Raw genomic sequence first — 9552 nt, forward strand, 5'->3', positions numbered from 1 at the left:
TTACAGTGGCCCTCTGTGATTGGCCTTTACCTGTTTCTTAGACTTATATGGCAATATGCTGTTCATAGCTTTCTGACACAATGGCAGGAATAGCCATCTTTCAACTACTTGAAGCCACAATAATTCCTTTTATCAGAAGGAATTAGGATAGATGTACTTTATCCCTCCTTTACCTAGTTATCTATTTCCTTTTACCATGTCAGATCAACAATAATTTCTCAAGAAAGAACTATTGTACTCTTATAGCACCATGTACTTCTTCCCTATAGTAATTACCATAGTTTCAGTTTTCCCTTAATTATGCTTTCCATTAATTATTTTAATTAATTATTGATTATTTTCCATTAATTATTATCTTATTTACATTTGATTACATCAATAGTTACATTATTATATCGTATTTATTGATAATCTATAAGATAATTTGTGGATTCTTGTATAATGTCTTTCCCCCACTTAGCTTGTAAGCTGAGTAACAGTCGTACCATGATTATTTTTGCTCACCGTTGTATTCCCAAGTTCTAACCCAGAGCCTAATACATATATGGTAGGTACTCAATAAGTACCTGTTAAACAAATGAAAGCTTAAATTGACAATCTTGAACACTAAGAAAGACAATACAAAGAGCAGACTCTGTGGCTCTTCATAAGAGATATGTACCACCCTTCACTACTTTCTAGATTTCTGACCATAAAGTAGGGGCCTTCTACTTCCAGTTTTACCATTCTTGCATCCAAAATTCATTTTCACTAATCTCTGTACACTTGACATTAAAACTCCACTCTGAACCCAATGCTTTGCAACTTACCCAACTGCCAGAGACAATGAGCCAAAACACACAGGAGGGAATGATTTGGACTTTGCCATTATTATAGCCAGCCCTGGCACTGCATCCAATGGAGACAGTACTTAGTAAAGAAAAACACATATGAACAACCACTGACGCGAATCTCTTATGTAAGGTCCAGTGGTTTTTGTTGAGGCACCACTCCATGGCCAGAAATGGCGGTTATGTTGCCTACAGAAACAGGGGTTGAGTCCCTATAGAATAATGAAAGTGAAGTCATTTGAAGTGGGCATGATCATTAGAACATACTTTTGAGAGCAAGCCAAGAATCAGAAAGAGGAAACCAAATACCAAAGTCTAGTTCAAAGGACAGAAGCAGAACTGTAATCTGGGAATGGAGCCACAGTAAGAGGCTAGATGGACTATGGAATGAATGGGTGCAGATCAGGAAGCAGGGAGTTGTGTACAAAATAATCATAGTGAATCAGAATAGACAAATACCTGGGGCTATGGCCATAAATGACTGATTTAAGGCACAGAGGTGGAACAGAGCATCCCACCAAAGAGATTTGATAGCTAGGTTTTCTAGGGAAAACCTTGGGAAAGTCTTCTCTTCCTTGAGAAGGAAAGCCTGGGTGTTTATGCAGGGGTCAGAATAAAAATCTCTCCAACCAATTTCCTTTAATTCAGGCCCCTCACATATTCAGCATGTGATCCACACCCAATAACAATTAAGCTTTAGTAACAGGGAGGCTTCAGGGAGCTTCAAGTACTATAGCCCTTCTCATATCGGGAGTGCTAAGTCCTCCAGCTTCATTGCCATCTTAACTTCTTTCTCCCACTGAATTCTCGTGTTGACGCAAGTTATGACCTATGATTTGTCTTCTAGCTTTTGACCTAACATGTATTCCTTGCATTTGACAACAGATTCAGTTTTATCAACTTTTTTCTTTGGCAATGCTTTATATCTATTCTTTTGCCTCCTTTTTCTTTTAGCTATTTCAGATAATTAACTAATTTACTTAATATTTACTGCCTCTGGAGTCCCTTCTCTAGCTTAAATTTGAATGGCTAATTTCTCTACCTAATCTGCTCTAAACCTTTCCACTCTTAGAGTAGCAAGGGCAGGACTTATTGAATATACAACTTAATATGCATTTAATTATTATCTTATAAATATTTGTCCAATTTCTTGCTGTTTCTTGCATATGAGCCTATTTCACTAAGTAAATCTTAACTTTCTTTAGGAATTAGATTGATTTTATACTACCTCTCTCATACTGATAATACTGAGTACTTCATCAATATATTGAGTTTGAAATAATAACAAATTATGGTGAGGTATAATGGGTATGGCAATGTTTAACCTCATTCAAAAAGCCTTCCTGAGAAGTTAAGTGCTACCAGATCCCATTCAACACTTCTACAATCAAATTTAATAAAGTATTATAATCTTAATAAGTAAGATATGTATATATATCATATACAAATAATGTATTTGTTTTTAAAGGATGTTTATTTTATCAAACCTTGGAAATTTATCATTGGAAACATGCTCAGAAATTATTTAACATAATTTCCTGATATATTAGAGAGTACCACCTTAATATTGATCTCTAACCTATGAGGACAATGATTAAAACATAACTTATTGAGAGAAGCCAAAGACAGTTTTCCTGAAAAAAAAAATGGCATTCAAGACAAACTGATTTGTAGGTATGAGTGAGCTAGGTGAAGGGGGCACACAAAGCATGGGATAAAGGCAGGGGGAGGAGAGGCAGAGTGCCCACTGAGTTTGAGTAACTGAAACATAGAGTAAAGGGAGAGTAAGGGCACAAGATACCCTAGAAGTGGCCAAAATTTGAAAACCTTGTCGAGAATTATGGACTTTATCCTAGGAACAGTGAGAAGCCATTGACAGGTTTTATGAGTAGCATAATATAAGAAGATTTGCACTTTTTTTTTTTTAAAAGTCACTGTGGGGACACCTGGGTGGCTCAGCTGGTTAAGCGTCCAACTTTGGCTCAGGTCATGATCTCACAGTTCATGAGTTTGAGCCCGTTGTCGGGCTCTCTGCTATCAACTTGGAGCCTGGAGTCTGTTTTGAATTCAGTATCTCCTTATCTTTCTGCCCCTCCTCTGCTCACGCTCTCTCTCTCTCTCTCTCTCTCTCAAAAATAAATAAACATTAAAAAAATTTTAAAGTCACTGTGGACTTCTGTTTCTTTTTCTTTTTTTTTTAATTTTTTTTTTAACGTTTATTTATTTTTGAGATAGAGAGACAGAGCATGAACAGGGGAGGAGCAGAGAGAGAGGGAGACACAGAATCGGAAGCAGGCTCCAGGCTCTGAGCCGTCAGCCCAGAGCCCGACGCGGGGCTCGAACTCACATACTGTGAGATCGTGACCTGAGCTGAAGTCGGACACTCAACCGACTGAGCCACCCAGGCGCCCCTGGACTTCTGTTTCTAGTCAAGATGAGTAACCAGGTTTAGGTTTACCCTTCTGCCTGAAATAAGTAGAAAAAATGGGTAACATCTGTAAAATAATGGCTTTGAAGATATTGGCTATCAGTCTATGAAGGACATTTGTCCCCTGTCAAATGAGAACAAATAAGGTAAGCTATACTATCCCCAGCTTACTGCTTAGAGAAAGGTTTCAGGCTGCAGTGCAGGAGGAATAACCCTGAATTGAAGAGAAGGAGCTGGGAGTCTGAGGAAGTCAAGTAGGCTAGAAGTGGCAGGAATAGTACAGGAGAGAAGAGAAAGCATGGAGAAAGAATTCTACAGATCTCCCGAGAGTGTCTCTTGAATATCCAGTTAAGTATTCATTAGCACATACATGTGAGGAAACTATCTGAAGCTGGGGGAGAACGACCCGAAAGGATTAAAGGAAGAGTATTCATAGCTCAATATGGACTAAGATAGTGCATGTTCCCAACAGCCAGAGTGGAAAGCTTTAGGATACTGAGAAGATTATTGCCCCAGTGATTGGTAAGATTTCATCATAGACTAAATCTTGTCTGGTCCTATCTAACACAGCTTAGCAGCAAAATTTCTTAGAACTAGTAATAATAAGCAAATCTTAAAAGCTGCCAGAGGAAAAAGACATATGATACAAGACCAAAGATAAAGATGAGAGTAAATTTCTTATCAGAAGCAATTCAAGCTAGAAGATAGTGGTACAACATCCTAAAAGTATTGAAAGAAAAAAAAAAACAACCCTTTCACAACCCTTGTGAAAATATTTTTCAAAAACAAAAATGAAATAAGGACTTTTTCAGACATAAAACAAAGCTGAAAGAATTCATCACCAGCAGACCTGCACTGTAAGAAATAGTAAAGAAAGTCCTTCAAGAAAAAGGAAAATAATGCCAAATGGAACCTAAATCCACATAAAGGCATGAAGAGCATCAGAAATGGCAACTACATGGGTAAATATAAGGACTTTTTCTTGGAGAGTGATGCTAGCAAGATGATGGAGCAGAAGATACCAGTCTTCATCTCTGTACATAAAACAACAATTAGATAGTGATCCAGGAATGAAAATAGCCCTGGGAGAACTCAGAGTCAAATTAAAAACCTATAGCAACTTAGTGGAGCAAAAAAAAAAAGGGGGGGGGGATAACTGTACAAGAGGATCACTGGTGAGATTGGCACAGCTGAGATATCTGGAGGTGGCTAGGAACAAAACAGAAGGATGGAGGCTATCCGTAGCAATTCTACAGTGGCAGGTGCCACTGTGATCCCTAATGGCCAGCTCTGTGGAGAACCCTGGGAGACTTCGCTGCTGATTATCTCAACAGCCCTTGCAGCAGCGGTGGACTCTCTGCAGCTTTCATAGCAGAGGACCCTCTAGTGTTCATCAGCAGACTTCAATGTCCTGGTCCACATGGAACACCCAAATCTTTTCCATTGTAGTGACCAACAGCCATAGCAGCCAGGGAGAACCCCAGAAAGAGAGATGCTGCTCTACCTCCCTCCCACAAAGAAACTGCTGTTGTAATTCCCCAGAACTGGGGCTGCCATCTTCCCTCCAACCTTGCACTTGCCCTGTACCCAACATTGGAGCATCTAAATATATAAAGCAAATATTAATAGATATGAAGGGAAATAGACTACAATGCAAAACAGTAGTGGACTCAATCCCCCATTTTCAACAATGGATGGACCATCTTGACGGAAAATCAACAAAGAGACATTAGACTTGAGCTACACTTCAGAATAGGGCTAACAGACATACAGAACATTGTATGCAATAGCAGCAGAATACACACTTTTATCAAGCACACATGTAACATTCTCCAGGCCACAATTCTTAAGCCACAAAACAAGTCTCAACAAACTTAAGAAGACTTAAATAATATCAAGCTTCTTTTTTTTACCACAATGTTATGAAACAAGAAATCAATAACAGGAGAAAACTGGAAAATTAACAAATGTGGAAAGTATATCTACTCCTGAACAATCAATAGTTCAAAAATTAAATCAAAAGAGAAATTTAAAAATATCTTAAAACAAGTGAAAATGGAAATACAGCATAGCAAAACTTTTGGTATGTAGCTAAAACACTTGTAAGAGGGAAGTTTATAATAAATGTCTACATTAAGACAAAGAAGAAAGATCACTAATAATCTAACTCAAGAAACTAGAAAAATAAGAACTAAGCCCAAAGTTAGCCAAAAGAAGGAAATAACAAAAATCAGAGCAGAAATAAAATACAGACCAGTAAAACAATACAAAATATCAACAAAAAAGTAAGAGCTGGTTTTTGAAAAGATGAACAAAATTGACAATCCTCTACCTAGACTAAGATAAAGAGAGAAGACTCAAATAAGTAAAATAATATGTGAAAGAGGAGACATTACAACTAATAACCCAGAAATACTAAGACTCATCATAAGAAATGATTATTAATATTTATATACCATTAATAGTTAATAATTACATACCCACAAATTGGGTAACCTAGAAGTAATGGATAAATTCCTAGAAGCAAACAATCTATGAAGCCTGATTCATGAAGAAATAGAAAATCTTAACAGACAAATTACTAGCAAGGAGATTGAATGAATAATCAAAAATTACCCAGCAAAGAAAAGTCAGGGACCAGATGGTTTCACTGGTGAATTCTACGAAACTTGAAGGGGAGGTGACACAAACTTATTTTACAAGGTCAACATTACTGATACCAGAGCCAGATAAAAACACTACAAGAAAAGAAAACTAAAGGTCAATATCCCTGTTGCATATAGATACAAAAATTCTCAACAAAATGCTAGAAAATGAATTCAACAAAATATTAGAGGATTATACACCATGATCAAGTGAGATTAGGTATAGAATGAACATTCCAAACATAATAAAAGTCATATATGACAAGCCCACAACTAACATCATACTCACAGGTGAAAAGATGAAATCCTTTCCTCTAAGATCAGGAACCCAGAAATAAACCCACACATAATATGGTCAACTAATCTTCTTCAGAGTCACCAAGAATACACAATAGGGAAAGGATAGTCTCTTCAATAAATGGAGTTGGGAAAACTGGGTATCTACATTCAAATAATAAAATTGAACCCTTACACTGTACAAAACAAAACAAAACTCAGGGGCACCTGGGTGACTCTGTCAGTTAAGCATCTGACTCTTAATCTTGCTCAGGTCAGGTTCTTACAGTTCATGTGTTCAAGCTCCACATTGGGCTCTGTGCTGACAGCACAAAGGTTGCTTGGGATTCTCTCTCTTCCTCTCTCTCTGCTCCTCCCTCACTTGGGTGCACATTCTTTCTCTCTCTCAAAATAAATAAATAAACTTAAAAAAAACCTCAAAATGTATTAAAGACTTTAATGTAAGATCTGAAACTGTGAAATTTTAAAATAAAAGTAAGACAAAGCTCCTTGACATTGGTGTTGGCTATTTTTTTAATTTGACACCAAAAATAAGGGCAACAGAAGCAAAACTAAACAAATAGGACTACAACAAACTTAAAATTTTCTTTACAACAAAGAAAATCAACAAAATAAAAAGGCAACATATGGATTGGGAGAAAATATTTGCAAAGCATACATCTGATAAGAGGTTAATATTTAAAATATTTAAGGAACTCACATAACTTGATAGCAAAAAACCCAAATAACCCAATTAAAAAATGGGCAAAGGACCTGAACATTTTTCCAAAAGGAAATAAATATATAAATGGCCAACAGGTATATATGAAAGTGCTCATTATTATCAGTCACTGGGGAAATGGAAATCAAACTCACAATGATCATCTCATACTTGTTAGGATGGCTATTATTTATGAAAAAGTAGAAAGATGCCTAATTTTCGAGAGGATGTGGCAAAAAAAGAATCCTTGTATACTGTTGGTCAGAATGTAAATTGATACAGCCATTATCAAAAACAGTATGGAGATTCCATAAAAATAGAACTACTATATGATCTAGCAATCCCACTTCTGGTTATACATTGAAATAAAATCACTATCTTGGAGATATTTGCACTCCCGTATGTATTGCAACATTAATCACCACAATCAAGGTATGGAAATAGCCTATGTGACTACCACGCACATGCACACACATACACACACACACACACACACACACACACACCACATACACAATGGAATATTATTTAGCCTTAAAAAAGAAGGAAATCCTGCACTGCAACATGGATGAAGCTGGAGGACATGATGCTAAATGAAATAAGCCAAACACAGAAAGACAAATACTGTATGATTTCACTTATATAAGGAATCTGGGGAAAAAAATGTGAATTCATAATAATAGTAGAATAGTGGTTACCAGAGGGGTTGAGGGAAAAATGGAGATGTTTGTCAGAGGGTACAAACTTTCAGTTATAAGATGAATAAATTTTGGAGACTTAATGTTTAGCATGGTGACTAGAGCTAATAATAATGTATTACAACACTTGAAATTTGCTAATAGAGTAGTTCTTTTTTTAATTTTTTTTAACATTTATTCATTTTTGAGAGATGGAGAGAGACAGAGCATGAGTGGGGGAGGGTCGGAGAGAGAGGGAGACACAGAATTGGAAGCAGGGTCCAGGCTCTGTGCTGTCAGCATAGCTTCAGGGCTCGAAGCCATGGACCACGAGATCACGACCTGAGCAGAAGTCGCACACTCAACCGACTGAGCCACCCAGATGCCCCATAATAGAGTAGTTCTTAAGTGTTCTCACCACACACAAAAAGATAATTATGTGAAGTAATGAATATGTTAATTAGCTTGATTGTGGTAATTATCTTACAATGTAAATGTATCAAAACATATTGTCTCTTTTCCTTCTTGGCTGCTTGAAACTCTGCCACCATCAGGAACAGCACAGTAACCCTTCCAACCAGGAAGTTTATGACCACCAGCTGATTACTTCAGTGGAAAAAAATGGTCATTGATGTTCTTCACTACGGAAAGGCAACTGTCAAGTACCTAAGACAGAACTTCTGGAAAAACTAGCCAAAATGTACAAGACCATAGCAGATATCATCTATATATTCGGATTCAGAGCCCTTGGTGGTGGCAAGACAACTGGCTTTGGCATGATTTAAGATTCCATGAATTATATAAAGAAAAATGAACTCAAACGTAGACTTGCAAAACACGGCCTTATGAGAAGGAAAAATACCTCAAGAAAACAGCAAAAGGAACACAAGAACAGAATGAGGAAAGTCAGGTAGACTGCAAAGCCAATGTTGGTGCTGGCAAAAAGTGAGCTGAAGACTGGAAAACAGGAGTAAAGATTCTGCAGTAGCTTTATCTGTGGTGACTGTGCAGATTTTTTTTAAAATTTTTTTTTAATGTTTATTTCTGAGACAGAGAGAGAGCATGAGTCAGGGAGGGGCAAAGAGAGAGGGAGACACAGAATCAGAAGCAGGCTCCAGGCTCTGAGCTGTCAGCACAGAGCCTGACGCCGGGCTCGAACTCACAGACTGCGAGATCATGACCTGAGCTGAAGTCGGACGCTCAACTGACTGAGCCACCCAGGCGCCCCAGACTGAGCAGATTTTTTATGAGAGGATTAATAAACTGAGAACTTAAAAAAAAATACACTGTACACCTTAAATATATTACATTTTTGTCAATCATATATCAATAAAGATGGAAAAATGAAACTAAAAGACTTTTTCTTATTTAAATATCTTCAAAATATAACTGACTCCTTAAAGAAACACACAAAAAAATAACATATTGTGGGATTTGTAAAATATGTAGAAGTAAAAATATAAGGTGAAAATAGTAAGAAGGCTAGGAAGGGAAAATAGAATCATACTGTTGCAAAGTTTTTACACTACACATTAAGTAGTGTACAATATTATTTGAAGGTAGAATGTAATAAGTTAAAGGTGTGTAATATAAACCTTAAATAGACAACTAGGGGCGCCTGGGTGGCGCAGTCGGTTAAGCGTCCGACTTCAGCCAGGTCACGATCTCGCGGTCCGTGAGTTCGAGCCCCGCGTCAGGCTCTGGGCTGATGGCTCGGAGCCTGGAGCCTGTTTCCGATTCTGTGTCTCCCTCTCTCTCTGCCCCTCCCCCGTTCATGCTCTGTCTCTCTCTGTCCCAAAAATAAATAAAAAAAAAAAAAAAAAAAAAAAAAAATGTTGAAATAGACAACTAAAACTCTATATCTCTTTATTGTGAATAATAAGCAGTTCTAGCTAATAAGCCAACGAAGGTAATGAAATGGAGTAAAAATAACACAATTGTTCTAAAAGAAAGCAGAAAAATAAGAAAATGGAAA

At 37.2% G+C, this 9552-nt stretch overlaps 1 pseudogene; it reads left to right on the forward strand.

Moving 5' to 3' along the window:
* The window catches only part of LOC131508054 (small ribosomal subunit protein eS24-like), a 28300-nt pseudogene extending 19774 nt beyond the window's left edge, over nucleotides 1-8526 (forward strand).
* Nucleotides 8527-9552: the final 1026 nt, after the last annotated feature.

This window comes from Neofelis nebulosa, chromosome 3 (genome assembly GCF_028018385.1).
Source record: "Neofelis nebulosa isolate mNeoNeb1 chromosome 3, mNeoNeb1.pri, whole genome shotgun sequence".
NCBI lineage: Eukaryota > Metazoa > Chordata > Mammalia > Carnivora > Felidae > Neofelis > Neofelis nebulosa.